This window comes from Euprymna scolopes, chromosome 15 (assembly GCF_053919585.1).
Source record: "Euprymna scolopes isolate OS-2025 chromosome 15, ASM5391958v1, whole genome shotgun sequence".
Classification (NCBI taxonomy): domain Eukaryota; kingdom Metazoa; phylum Mollusca; class Cephalopoda; order Sepiida; family Sepiolidae; genus Euprymna; species Euprymna scolopes.
In genome coordinates this window covers 35,497,436-35,513,782 of record NC_136496.1, presented here as the reverse complement: position 1 = coordinate 35,513,782, position 16,347 = coordinate 35,497,436, and positions in this window count along the sequence as shown.

The following is a 16,347-nucleotide window of genomic DNA, read 5'->3' as shown; positions in this document are numbered from 1 at the left end:
ATTCTTTTTTTCATTTTAATATAATTTCATAGAAATGTTTCTATTATGTCAGAATAAATTATTTTCTTTACGTCACAAGTGTCACGCTCATACATTAATTCGATAGCTAATATAACATACTGACCCAACGGTTCACGGGTAGTCTAGTAGATATATAAATTTTTCTAAGAAGTTAAGACCATTTACAAATCATCTTTATCTATCTATGTATTAAATTTATCTCTCTCATTCTTTTCCTCTCCCTTTATATATATATATATATATATATATGAGCAAACAGTTAATAAAACATGTTAAAAAAACACTTTGAAATGAGTTAAAAACATATTTAATCTGAAAAGGAAACACTAGATAAGTGGATAGTCCTTAATCCGCGGAGTTTCGAAGAAATACTTTCCTTCTCATCAGAGGGTAGGAATTAGCAAAATGCGGGATCGGATTTTGCATGCAAAAGTATTTGATGAAACAACAAGTAAGTCAAAGATCTTACATGATAACAAAAAAAGTGAAGCAGAGGGAATATGGTGAAGAAAAAGGTGATTACACATGAATGAAATGTCCGTATCTTCCACCAGACTATCCATTCATGTGTAATCACCTTTTTCTTCACCATATTCCCTCTGCTTCACTTTTTTTGTTTTTAACTCATTTCATGGTATTTTTTTAACATGTTTTATTAACTGTTCGCTCATATTATAAGCTCTTTCTCCTATTTGGTTTTATCGAGCTTTTACATCTGGCTGAGATAGCTTTATAAATATTAATTCTTTAATATTTATAATATACTTTAATTTTACCATCTTGGATCATTTTGGTAAATGTGATTGTAATTTTTATTTTATATATATATATATATATATATATATATATATATATATATATATATATATTTCACAACGAGCATAGAAAAAATTACGTGTACATATATATATATATATATATATATATATATATATATATATATATATATAAGTGTATGTATGTGTATGTGCACATGGTAAGCATAGCTACATGGTAAACAGCGGATGATCCCCGTTTTGTAAGTTAAGGTTTCTTCTATTTTTTTCACTATTATATAGTTTAATTCCCTTTTCGTATCGTGAATTTTCAAGACCTAATTCAGCTTATGCAAATGCTACGTTTGCAATATATATTTCTTTATAAAAGTTTGAAAGCTTCATAAACTGTGACATATCTTTTGGGGCATTCTTTTTTGCATAACAAAAAATTATAAGTCTATTTTTATTTATGTTACTTTTGTCATTATTATTATTATTATTATTATTATTATTATTATTATCATTATCATTATTATTATCATTATTATTATTATTATCATTATTATTATTATTATTATTATTATTATTATTATTATTATTAACGGGGGGGGGGCGTTATTTTGGTGCTTAAGTGAGTAACAATATCTACCTCATATAAAACACTAGCAGGCGGGGGGGGGCGCTCGGCATTGCCCAGTCATAAAATACGCTTAAATATGATATTTTATTTGCCCAGATTTCGTATATATTATTATAGAATCACGATTTCAAAAGCCAAAAAAAAAAAAAAAAAAAAAAAACATTTTGGTGCCATCAGCAAGAATCGAAACCGAAAGCAAAACTGTAGCATTCAAAGCAAGTGACTTTGCATATGAACTGATTAAAAATAAGCTAAGATTAATATACAAAATATATATCAATTTGTTCAATTTTAACCCATTTTTGACCCCTTAAAAACTATTTCAACCGGCTAAAGACCCATATAAAAAACGGTTCATAAAAATCCAACAATTTGAGGCTCTATGCCGCTATGCAACTTTTAGTTTTGGAGGAGATAGAGTTTGAAAATATGGAGACAGACGGACAGATAGGCATATAGCTTTTTATATATTAGATTATTATTATTATTATAAGTAGTAGTAGTAGTAGTAGTAGGAGGTGGAGGAGGAGGAGGAGGAGGAGAAATGGTAGTAATAGTGTCAGTATTAGTAACATTATTATTTTCAATGGATATTTTTATTTTTTTATTTACTCGTTTTGACACAAGTCATGATCAATGATTGCTTATTGAAAGGTATCATTAGGCTTATTATGTTGCAATCTAATTTACATTCGTGTTTGTGGTGCATACATACACACGGTTTATAAATTAGATGCCAACGCCGAAGAAAATGCCAGACCTGATTTGACGGAATCTCGTTCTGAACTCGCTTGTTGACTGTCTGTCCATTGGAAACCCAGTGCATGTAGATCATACCTGTGATATATATATATATATATATATATATATATATATATATATATATATATATATATATATATATATATATATATAGACGTATAGCAATAACATACTGAATTTTCAGGAGTCTACGACAATTTTTAATGCCTCTACAAATAAGTCTGGAAACTTATTTAAGGCACCTCGAACGTTGATCAACCAACATTTAGTTTAATGATGGACAATAGGAAAATATTTTGTCTTTGATAAACTAATACTTTCCATTTTTTGTTCTCTTTCGGTGGAGGAGCAGTCCTTCACGACTGAGACAATTTTTGTACCTTTTCTCCACGTTAAAAAACGACCCTGGTGTCTAACTCTGTCCCGTGGGGAGGCATTGTAAATAGGTACTACTACTACTACTGCTGCTAATAAGGATAATAATAGTTAACTACTAATAATTATAATAATTTACTACTACTACTAATAATAATAGCCAACTAAAGTAGTATCAATTATAATAATCAACTATTATTATTATTATTATTATTATTATTATTATTATTATTATTATTATTATTATTATTACTACTACTGTTATTATTCAACGTTTTTTTTTTTATTGAATGTGCTTTTATGGTCGTAATATCTGGTTTCAAATCTGAAGAATTCATACCCACAGGAGCCAGTCGCGCACTTACCATAAAATGAAAGTGTAGAGAAAGCCTAGCAACGTCTCTTCAACAAGAATGCTGTTGTAGAGTGGAAAAGAAATCAACCCACAAGATTGCGACATCAATTTCATGCTCTGTCAAATCAAGAAAAAGATGTGACTGCGGTACGCCATCTTGACAAGTATATAGCTCATATATAGACAGAAAATTGCATCCAGAATCGAATAATTTCTGGTGGGGTAGAATGATCCAAACTTTTCTTAGATAAGAAGTTAATCTTAAATTAGCATTTTTGTTAGTCGGTTACACTTAAGTTTGAAATAACATGTTCGTTGGTCTGTCACACTCAAATTTGTAATAACATTTTAGTTGGTCTGTCACAATCAAGTTTGAAATAACATTTACCTTGGTTTGACACCATTAGGTTTGAAATTACATTTTTGTTGGTCTGTCACAATTAAGTTTGAAATAACATTTTTGTTGGTCTGTCACCCTTAGATTTGAAAAAAACGTTTAAGTTGGTCTGTCACAATTAAGTTTGAAATAATTTTTTTTTGTCTGTCATTCTTAAATTTGAACAAAACGTTTTAGTTGGTCTGTCACAATTAAGTGTGAAATAACATTTCTGTTGGTCTGTCACACTTAACTTTGAAAAACATTTTCGTTGGTCTGTCACACTTTACTTTGAAATTACATTTTCGTTTGGCTGTCACTCTTAAATTTGAATAAAATTTCGTTGGTCTGTCACACTTAAGTTCGAAATAACATTTTAGTTGGTCTGTCACAATCAAGTTTGAAATAACATTTACTTAGGCTTGACACTATTAGATTTAAAATTACATCTTTGTTGGTGTGTCACACTTTAATTTGAAATAAAATGTTCGTAGTTCTGTCACACTTAAGTTTGAAGTAACAATTTCGTTGGTCTAAAATGGCATTTTCATCGCTATACGCGTACATTGAGTCGATGCATCTCAACATGTATTCGCCCGTCTTGTTTTATGTTCTTTCTTTTTTGTTTAAATTTTAATTCAAACAAGAACGGATTTTTACACCTGCTTTGTTTGCGGACAATGCGGAGATTATGAGATTTCAAAAATAATTTTTAGCTAAAATTAATTGCTTGAAAGAAACGGGCATGTTGAAATTAATTGCTTGAAAGAGACGAACATGTTGAAACAATTCGTAATAAAGTTGACGGAAATCTTTCTCTACTTTATCGTTATTTTCATTGCAACTGCTCGACTGAACTCCAATCTATGGCTCCCTCCTTGCCAAACTTTCACAACAAACAGTCGACTAGCTACACCACTATATAGAATTTCCCCCATCTGTGCCTAAATCTAAACGCAGATTCCATGAACAAAGCTTCTTTCCTAGAATTGCCCATCTGTGGAACACTGTTCTGCTGATCTGCTTCCCGGTGGAATACAACATACTAGTTTTTAAATCCAATGTAAACAAATTCTAGTTGAGCCGTCCCCATAAATAATCAAATTCTACTCAATTTACACCATTAACAATTACTAAACTATCACCTTACATTCATTAACCCTAATCCTCGAGTGACTATCGAGCCTTTATAAGTTGATTCCCAAGCAAAAAATTGTAAACAATGAACATAGTAAGAGAGGTCTGGTTGACTTTGCATTTGTTCGTAGGAGCATAGTATTTGGCTTATAAGGTGGCCTTACTAAGTCGCATCCTCTCATTATTAGTTAGATGGGGTGTTGTGGGCTAATGTGAGCATTAAAATAGCTTACGCGGATTAGTTCTTCGCATTTCTGGTCTAAGAACGCATTACACAAGGGCTGTAACGGCAACCTCTCTCTCAATCTCTCTTCTTTTCTCTTTCTAATATTTTATGTATCGATTTTTAGGTATAAAGTTATGAAATATATATATCACAATTAAGCTACATAGGGGTGTTTGCGTTTCCTCTCCACAGGGAACCGTCAGGCTTGAATGCATGAGAATTGTGTTACCCGCTCGTTTTATATATACACGTGGTACTAGCTAACCGATCAGATCCTTTGTTATTATCTCTCACGAATTGATGCTTCCATTAGTCAATGGCAGGTCTTCACCCGCACAAAGGTCTGGCTGACTCTTACTTCGTCTTGTTTTGCTTCTTTTGTTTGAATGCCTCGAATTAATAAGAGACTTTATTTTAACATGTGCGTGGGTTGAGAACTTTTCCTGTTTCAATTTATGCGTTGATTTAGTTTTTTATTTACTTATTTTGTTTCGTTATTTCACTTCATCAACTTAATAGATTTGAGGATCTTAAAAGCCTATGATTTCAAATTTCTCATTCGGTCATAATCTACACGGGTCGTCTAAATTTCTAAATATATTGGCAAGTCATATTATTTTTTACGCGATTATTTGCGAGCATTTTTTTTTTCATTGAACTCTCAGTAATGGGTCTCTATGGCTGTTTTTATTTAACAAACAAAACAAAAACAATGTTAAACGTGTGTAAGCTTGGTTGTGTATTCTGCGTTATTTCAGTGTTCAATGGGTGTGTTTTAGTATGTGAGCTTGTGTGTGCTTTTCTCCTCTTGCCTTATATGGCCGGGTATGTATACCTGCTTCTTGTTTTGTGTATGTGAATGTATCCATGCATGTGTATAGGATATGTTAGTGTATTTTTGTTGTTAAATACAATATTATTTTATGTGATTAATTTCGAACATGCGTGTCTGGTTTTACCAGGAGATGTGTATATATTTTCGTTCTGTATGTTAGTCTTGGTAATGATGTATGCGTGTATTTCGTATAGTATGAGTTTCAGTCATTATCCTTATATATATATATATATATATATATATATATATATATATATATATATATATATATATATATATATATATATATAATAACAGGGAGACTCGAGATTGCCCGTGATTGAATAAGGATTGAATGACAATAAAATATGGGAGGGTAAAAGACTCCCCCTCCATATTTTATTGTCATGCAAATCTGTGAAATCACCAATTTTGAAATTAAATCGATTAATTGCCTGCTCTAGTTGGGAACTCACCGCGGTTCAGCGTGAGAAAAATTCACATGCTCCCCCGCATGGACATAGTCCACAATATATGTAAAGTACTGGGGCTGCTGTATTGCCATTCGATGAATGGATTCTGGACCATGCAGTAGTTTCTGGTGGGGCCTCTCGATGCCATACTAGTGGGTAATTGTTACAGCTTTAGCTTATCATGTGCTACAAAAAAATCCTGTCCTTTTCTCTCTTACTTTCCCTCTCTGTCCTGCTCTAACCATCGGCCTGTTTCACAAATCCCAAAACCTCAACATGAAATATCTCCAGAAAAAACACGAATAAACCTAGAATCCCATCCTCCAACGTAGACCCCCTACTACCATGTCCCCTTCTCCAACATCAGGGGTCTACGTTCCAACCTTCCAGAGGTTGAAACCCAATGACAGGAGACGAAACCGGACATATTCTTCCTAAACGAAACTGGCATAGAGCCGACCACTTCCCTAGACGAGTTCATAATTAAAGGATACTCTAACTTAACATCTAAATCTGACCCCCAAGATCACCATGGGCATGGAATATGTGCCTACATTAAAGATGGCTTTCCGTGTGGTAGGGATATCTCCAGAGAAGACCCTAATTTACTTTATATATACTTCCGGTTTGCACTTGTTTACATCACCGCACTAATATTTGCTCTCTATCGCAAATTACTATCTTTAAGAGTATATCTGAAAAAATTGACCACATCCTGTCTGCTCATCATTCGGCTAACATTCACATTTGTGTTGACTTCAATGTCCACAATGTGGAATGGCTGACCTACTCAAACAAGACAGATGATGTAGGGAGGTTCTGTTATGATTTCGCCATTGCCTATGACCTCACTCAGATTGTTCAGGAACCCACCCGTGTGCCCGATACAACCGGTCAGTATGCAAGCCTTCTAGACTTTTTTCTCACAACTTCCCCCCTGAGCTATGTTCATGTTCCGTTCTATCTCCTATGGGATCTTCCGACCACTCGGTTGTATCAGTAAAGATAAAAATGAAATGTAATAAGTCTTCAGACGTACCTCTCCATCGTACTCTATATGGTTGACTGGGATAGCTTCCGTACATTTATATCTGATCTACCTCTGCATTCCATGTTTAAAAAGGAAGTGTCCTCTATAGTATCAGACCTGACCGAATGGTTAATTGTAGGCATAGACTGCTTCGTACCATCCAAAAATTCCAACAAAAACCTAACAGTCAGCCATGGTTCTCCCCAGAATGTGCTGCTGCGATCACGCACTGAAATCACATTTTCCATAGATACCAATGTAATAGATGTACTGAGACTAAAGCTACTTTCAGGACTGCGAGCAACCACTGTAAAAGAGTAATAAAAAATGCAAGAGAGCTATATGCTCAGTCCGTTAAATCCAAAGTAGCTGAACAGTAGCTTGGTTCCCACCAGTTTTGGCAAATAGCAAACAGGATCCTGAACAGAAACGTGCGTTCAATCCCAAGTATCATCAATGGACCAGAGGTCATCTCGACAGCATCAGACAAGGCCAAACGATTTGCCAGGAACTTTGCAGCTAATTCTACCCTATGTACCGAAGGCCATCAACTCCCCGTATTTCTTTCTTTAATAGACAGCACACTATGAAACATACAAATATCTGTACGTGATGTCGCCAAGCTAAGAAATAACCTTGATTCTACAGCACGAGAAGATATCTCACTGCTGACGCAATTCTCTATCTGTATAAAAGCCAAGTACGTCCAAGGATGGGGTACTGCTGCCACATCTGGGCAGGAGCTGCTAAAAACAGCATATCCTGCCTTGACAGAGTACAAAACAGACTTCGTGTCTTAGGGGGTGCCCTTTTCTCTTCCTTGCCGCCTCTCTCCCACAGAAGAGATGTTGCGAACCTGTCTTTGTTTTATCGTTATTACCATGGCAAGTGCTCGTCTGAGCTCCAATCTCTGGTCCCTCCTCGCCAATCTTTCACGAAATACACCCGTCTAGCTGAAACCACTGTCAATAATTTCCCCACTCTTTATCTGTGCCGAAATTAAAACGTAGATTCCATGAACAAAGCTTCTTTCTTCGAAGTGCACGCCTGTGGAATTCTCTTCCGTTTGTCTGTTTCCCACCTGACTACAACTTGGATGTCTTCAAGTCCAACATAAACATTTTCCTGATGAACCGCCCTCTTAAGTAAAACACTTTATCAACTCTCCATTACTAAGGATTGCTACAATATTGTCCCATTGATTACTGTACACGCAATAACACTTATCCGCGAGTGGCTTCCGGGCCTTGATAAGTAGTGACTACCATGTAAAAAAAAAAAGAATAAAAAAAGGACTATTGTAATTTGATTTATTTAATTGTTTACTTAATTTAAATAAGTTTCCGGGTTTGTATTACTGTACACATAGATTCGAAAAAGTTGTCAAAAAAACAAATATATAACAAATAAATATTATCAAAGGCAAGATAAGTTACTTTTCTACCAAACTGGATACATTTTTTGTGTTTTTATTCAATGTAACATGTTTATTCAGCTCGAAAAACATGCAGTGTTTACCGATGTATTGGAAAATTCAAAATGGCGCCCGACACTCTCTTTAACATGGTAAGTTCGGGAACAGGTGTTATAAATAACAAACTAGACAAAATACTATTAAAAAACACCGAATATATGTCAACTTATGTCACGGTAACATATATTTAGCGAATTTCTAACAGTATTTTGTCTAGTTTATTATTTATAACATCTTTTCCTGAACTTACCGTGTTAAAGAGAGAATCGGGCGCCATTTTGAATTTTCCAATACATCGGTAAACACTGTATGCTTTTCGAGCTGAATAAACATGTTACATTGAATAAAAATACGAAAAATATATCCAGTTAGGTAGAAAAGTAACTTATCTTGCCTTTGATAACATTTATTTGTTATATATTTGTTTTTTTTGACAACTTTTTCGAATCTATGTGTACAGTAATACAAACCCAAGTTTCCTTATCCTTCTGTACGAGTGGCCCGTTAAGTGCCAGCTTGGTATGTTTCATCTTTGATCCTAGGTTTGTCGACTTATATATATATATATATATATATATATATATATATATATATATATCTTTCCTTTTCATGTGCTTTTGTAGTTGTTGTTACGTGTGAGTTTATGCCGGTAACGGAAGTATCTCTATAATCTATTTTATGGTGGCCGCAGTTATGATATTTAGTGTTTTGTTTTAGTTGATTTATTTAATTTTATTTGTTATATACATATATGTATATATACGCACATACACATACACACACATATACACACATACACACACATATATACACATATATACACGCACACACATACACATGTACACGAATATACACTCACATGCATGCGCATGTGCATACATACGCCTACACACTTACTTACATATACGCACACACGTATTTTATACACATATACTTACACTTATACACAAGCATGTACGCATACATACACATATATTCACACGTACATGTACATATACGCATTTATACAGGTACACACATACATACTCACCCATGCGTGCACATGCACATACACACACTCACGCATACATATACATATGCACGCTCGTACATGTACTCATGCACACACTTTTGATGAGTTTTGTTTATTTGATTAAATGTTATTTGGACTCTTTATTGTATGTACATGTGTATGTGTGTGCGTGTATGTATGGGATTATATTTATGTATGTTTAATTGTGTTTGATAGTGTTTATTTAAATCAAATTCCCCCCTTTATATTAGTTTATGTTACTTCAGTTAAGTATTTATTATTATTTTTTTATATATCTTGCTATTATTCATTTATTTATTTAATTCATTTTATATAAATGGAACGGGGCTTGTAGTAAAGTCCTGTCTGGACTGTTAGGTTAGCCAGGTGGTGAATGAGAGGTATGTAGTAGTATACCTGTTCTAATGGCTTCGGGTTGTATGGTGTGGTGGTAAATCCTCGGTGGAAGCCGCATGTAATGTTATATAATGAATGATGATCCGAGCTCCAGTCTGTTGTTGAGTTTCGGCCATACTTTGGATATTAGTAGTGATTCCTTTATGCAAACATTCCCAATATTGCGTTCTATGGCTAAAATTTCGACTTTAATAGATGTATTGGTGTTTCTGCAGGTATTGAGGTGTTTGTGGAATGATGATGCTTGTGTTTGTGTGATTCTATATATGTATAAAATAAAATATTATATTTATATTTATATCTCGGCAGTAGAATGAAAAGCATATCTTATTTTTCTTTTATTAATATTATTGGAATTTTTTCCTTTTTTCCTTGTACACATTTTTGTGAATTTTTCCATGGATTTCTGCCTTTGGATTATTATGGACCATCTTCTTCCAATTACGGGATTTTTGGATTTTATTTGTGCAAATGGAAATTCAATTAATTTTCTTGAAATTATATACTTGGATTTTACCGTCACTGAATTATTTATCTTTCACCAGACTATCCATTCATGTGTAATCACCTTTTTCTTTACCATATTCCCTCTGCTTCACTTTTTTTGTTTTCAAGTAAGATCTTTGACTTAATTGTTGTTTCATCAAATACTATTGCATGCAAAATCCGATCCCGCATTTTGATAATTCCTACCCTCTGATGAGAAAGAAAGTATTTCTTCGAAACTCCGCGGATTAAGGACTATCCACTTATCTAGTGTTTCCTTTTCAGATTAAATATGTTTTTAACTCATTTCAAAGTGTTTTTTAACATGTTTTATTAACTGGATGTTCGTATATATATATATTTTCAGATTAAATATGTTTTTAACTCATTTCAAAGTGTTTTTTAACATGTTTTATTAACTGGATGTTCGTATATATATATATATATATATATATATATATATATATATATATATATATATATATATATAGTTACTTACAATAATAATTAAATACCTACAGATACTAGGAATCTGCAGTTCAGGGTGTCACTATTAACACCAGTCGATAGATTCGAACCCGGCAACACAAGCCATCTCTTGCTTGGTTAGCAAGGACCGTTTTTAATCGGCTACCATTAACCGCGTGAAATAACGTTGAAATTAAATATTTCATTTTTAAATGTTTTTTTTACGTCACTCAGAGTGATCTAATCATTATATGATGATCTATGCATAAGAGCTAAATTGACCGACTTAATACAACTGAAAGTGCTCAACGATAAGAAACGAGTCTCTTAAAGGGGCTGACAATTATTTACTATAATAATTAAATACCTATAGACACTAGTGTTTCATCCTTTCGGGAATCTTCAGTACAGGGTGTTACGATTAACACCAATCGATAGATTCGAACTCGGCAATTATATATATATATATATATATATATATATATATATATATATATATATATATATATATATACTCGGGTTTTTATTCAAACGTAATGGACTAGTGAATTCAACGAGGTTGTTAGATAGTGCTCAATAAAAAGAGCTGATAATACTTGTTTATTGTTATATAAACATGCTCACATCCCGCTGCTACAAAGATATCATCAGGCAGCGACTTGACTATTCAAAGGTTCAATGAATAATCATTATTCATTGAACATTTGAATAGTCACGTCGCTGCCTGATGATATCTGTTGTTTGATTGAAACAAGTGGCTGTTTGTAGCAGCGGGATGTTAGCATGTTTATATAACAATAAACAAATATATATATATATATATATATATATATATATATATATATATATATATATATATATATATATATATATATATATATATAATATGTTTCCATTGCGCCATTTTGAATTTTAAAAAAATTTGGAAATTCAAAATGGCGTAATGGAAACATATTAAAGGTATTTGCAGCTTCTCTTCCAATTTTCGGATTTTAATCATGTCAAATCACACTTTATTTCCGTTTGACGGATTGATTGTTGCTATTTCTTCTGATGAGTTAAGGTCATAATAGATTCACTGTTTGATATAATAATCAAGTGATTGATTTTGCTCTACGAAACAGATACTGTCAAGAATTGTAAATGTAAACTAAATTAAAGGAATAAATATTAAGATGGTCAACATTATGAATTTTGGAATATAGTTTTTTGTCATTTATGCAGTATATTGCTCTGTAATTACATTGAGCTTTTAAATAAGAATTGGTATATATTATAAGAAAATATATTTTTACAGAAATATATATATATATATATATATATATGTATATGTGTGTGTGTGTGTGTGTGTGTGTGTGTGTTATAAAAGGCAAGATAGATTACTCTTATACCTACTTGGAAATGTTTTTAGTGGTTTTACTCACCCTAAAATGTTTATTCGGTTCGAAAGATATATAGTGTCAAGCGTTACGTGAGAACAAGAAAAATTGTTAGAAACCCACCCAAAAATGTTACCGTAACATATATATTGGGTGAATTTCTAACAGCATTTTTAAACACATTTTTATTTTTAAGTTATCTAAAACTTATTCACTTTCAATCCAGCACATTATCGATGAAACCAATCTTGCAGTTTACGTCTCCTGACCGATGAGTTTTATTTCATTACACAAACTGCCTTTATCGTTGAATTGTTTAGAACTAGTTTGATCACCGTGTGCCTGCTATGATTGTAGCATCCCCAAAACAAAATTCGCGCTATTTTTTTAAAATCGTATTTCCAATTTTAATTAAAGTTTTATATATTTTTTAAATTCAATTGTAAGATTAAAGTATAGAATAGGTACAAAAAAACCCTTCCCTCCCCATGTTAACAATGGCTTTTTAAATAATAACGTTTTTATTTCATCACGGATCAATAAATGCATGAGTACCAAAGGCTATTCTGTAAACGTCTAGCGATGAAAATTATCAACCGGGGCCCGAGGAAATCCCTGGACGGGTCGCATCTATTGTTAGCTGCAAAGGAAATTTCAAAAGAAACAACTCTATTGGTGACTGCCAACAAATTTATTAACGCAACACGTTTGCTGCCATGCTTGATTCCATTTCTGTCATCGGAATTCTTTTTCTTACTACTACAATCCTCATTTTATTTGATTGAGTCTACCCTTTCTTCTTCACTCCAACCTCTCTCTCATAGGCGTGATGCTGCTAGTCTCAGTCTTTTCTACAAATACTATTATGGCATGTGTTCCTCAGAATTGTCTGATCTATTCTCTACTTCCTTTGTTACAGCTCGTTTGACTCATTAGTCTAGTGGTCTTCATCAATTCGATGGTTTAATAACTCATTGTAATACAACTTTCTATTCCAGTAGTTTCTTTCTGAGAAATGAAAAATTGTGCAACTCTCTTCCCGCTCACTGTTTTCCTTCTTCTTTTCAAGACTAAGGTCAATAGGCATCTCATTCTTTGCAATAATCAGCTTTCGTTTTTTTAGCTCCTTACATCAAGTGGCTTCATGTCTTGTTTCGAACGATTTTCATAAAAACAAGTGATCCATGCATGGTCGCCCGTGAATGCACAATGAACGAGGCATAAAAAATGACTAAGTTCAGCATTCCCACCCCCCGCCAGTTAGCTCCAAAAGTCCCCAGGGAACGTCAAATCCTGGCGAAAATGAACAAACGGTGCAGTTTTAGGCCTAACATATGTAAATTTGAGTTCTGCACCATGGAAAAAAAAAGAAAAAAAAAAAAGAAATGACTTAAGTCCATCATTTGTCTCCCCCATTTAGCCACCAAAGTCCCCAAGGTCTTAACATATTTTAATTTGAGTTCAGCACCATGCAAAACTGCTAAATAGACATACACAGAAAATTTTGGACAAATATGGTAAAATAATCCCAAAAATGGAGTGTTTTTATTAGCCCTAAAAGAGACCCTGGGGTTCACCCAAGAGTTATCGCGAAGTATAGACAAACAAAATTATATAGAAATCAGTTAGTTACAACTTTTCAGAAAGTTTTATAAAAATCCAAGGCATCAATATTTTTTTTTAAATAAACACAAAAGTGTCAATTTTGGCCATTTTTACCCGAAAGACACCCCTAAGAGGAAACCGGAGTTTTCCCGGAAAATCTGTTCTGTTACTTTTTTTACTCAGACCATCTTTAATGTTTGTGCAAAATTTCAAAAAATTCCAAAGCATAGTTATTGAGAAAAGTGTGGACAGATGAACGGACGAACGGACAAGGGTTAATTTGACAAGAGGCAAAAAAATAAAAATAAAATGTTTAACTTGATTCTCCATTTTTCAAGCATAATTTCTTATTCCTCAATTTTAAAAAAAATGAGGATTGATACTATTCGGATACTTCGGACTACTGTTCCCTCCTTTAATATTATTTTCACAACATTTCCTACGAAGTAACCTACTACTTCCTTCAGGTGTCTCTTGTTGAACTCGAGAATCATTCTGTCAAATTCAGGAATCTGTACCGCATTTCGAACGGGACACTTAAGTCATGAGGTGAACACGCCCTCGATCGTTACCAATAACCGCGTAGAAGTCTTAAGTGATTCGCAATTGTATTCGGAGTATCGCCTGTACTAAGGATTGAACCTTCGACCCTCAAAAGAATATCACTTACATCAATCCTCAATGCAAGTGATACTCAGAAAATTAAAAGATTAACGTGCTTCTGAAGCCGACGCCATACTTGATTCTGTATACATTTTCACTATTTCATGGATCATTCAACGATAATGAAAAGGTTTGAAATATAATTAAAAATCGGTGTATATGGAAAAAATGTATCTACTTAATTGTTGTCTTGAATCTGGGTAGACTATGGGTTACATCATAGTCAGTAAGTGAAGATTCTCCGTTTATATATTTATATTGAGAAGGTAGAGTAGGAATACGTCCTTTTTTTTTACATAGGTGTCACCACATATCAAGACTAAGATGCCACTCGAGGATAAGGGTTAAAGAGTTTACAGTAGGAATTGGACAGTATAGTAATTGTTAGTAATGGAAATTCGGTAAATTTGTGAACTTATATGGAACGACTCCTCAAAAACTTGTTTACGTTAGACTTGAAGACAACCATATTGTAGGAAGCTGGAAAGCAGGAAAACGGAAGGCAATTCTATAGGTGTGCAGTTCTAAGAAAGAAGCATTGCTCATGGAATCTACGTTTAGGTTTAGGCACAGATAAAGAGTGGAGGGAAACTAGTGATAGTGTTTTATGCTAGACGGGTGTTTCTTGTGAAAGTCTGGCGAGGGGAGACCATAGATTGGAGCTCAGCCGAGCACCTGCCATGAAAATAACGATAAAGCAGAGAACAAACTCGCAACATCTCTTCTGTGAGATAGAGGTTGCAGGAAAGAGAAAAGGACATCCCCTACAAGCCTACGAAGTCTATTTTAAACTCTATCAAGGCAGGATAAATCCTTTCTAGCAACTCCTGCCCAAATGTGGCAACAGTACTCCATCCTTAGACGTACCTGGCTCTTATATAGATAGAGAATTGCATCAGCAGTGAGATATCTACTGGATCGATAGAAGGATCCCACCATTTTTCCATCGGTGCTGTGAAGATTCTCTCATTTATATATGTATATTGATAAGGATATAATATTAATATTAAAATCGATGGCATCGATTGAAAACATATTTTTTTAATACGGAGCTATAATCCGCCTAGATCACTAAGGTAACAAATGTTTTATCTATCTTTTTCCATGAATGCTATGCTAACTAAGAAATTACAGGACATTCTGACTTTATTTATATGACTAATTGAATACCCATTCTTGCCGAGTTTCTTAAACCTCTCCTCAAGTTCAAATATATGAAAAAAGTTTTTTTTTCTTAGCATGATATACGCGATATAATTTGCATTAATTATTCATTTATTTATTTGCGCCATTTTCTTAATCTCCTGCTCTTACACTGCTGCTTTTACTGCTATTTTTTCTTTTTATTTACGTCATTTATTTATTTACACATTTTTCTTTATCTCGCATTATTACATTTACTAATTTTTTCTTTTTTATTTACTTCGTTTATATAAATAGTCATCTTAATCCTCTTTGTTAGCAGTTAAAAAAGAGTGTCGTAAATAAATAACGTAAATAAATGTTAGTTTTGCTCCTCCATTTAACCGTGTGACTGCGACACAGGTACAGACAACAATGCTTTATATATATATATATATATATATATATATATATATATATAACATATATGGTATGGCGATTAAGCTACACTGAATATTCCGCGTTTCATCCACTCTAGGATTCTTCAGGCTGAATAATCCTAGAGTGGATGAAACGCGGAATATTTAGTGTAGCTTAATCGCCATGTATATTTTATAACGTGCTAACTAGCTGTACCTACGTATTGAGCACTGTTGAAGTAAATACTTAAATTTTACGCATAAATTTATACTTTCGTATATTAATTTATGTGAATAAATGAAATAGTTATATATATATATATATATATATATAT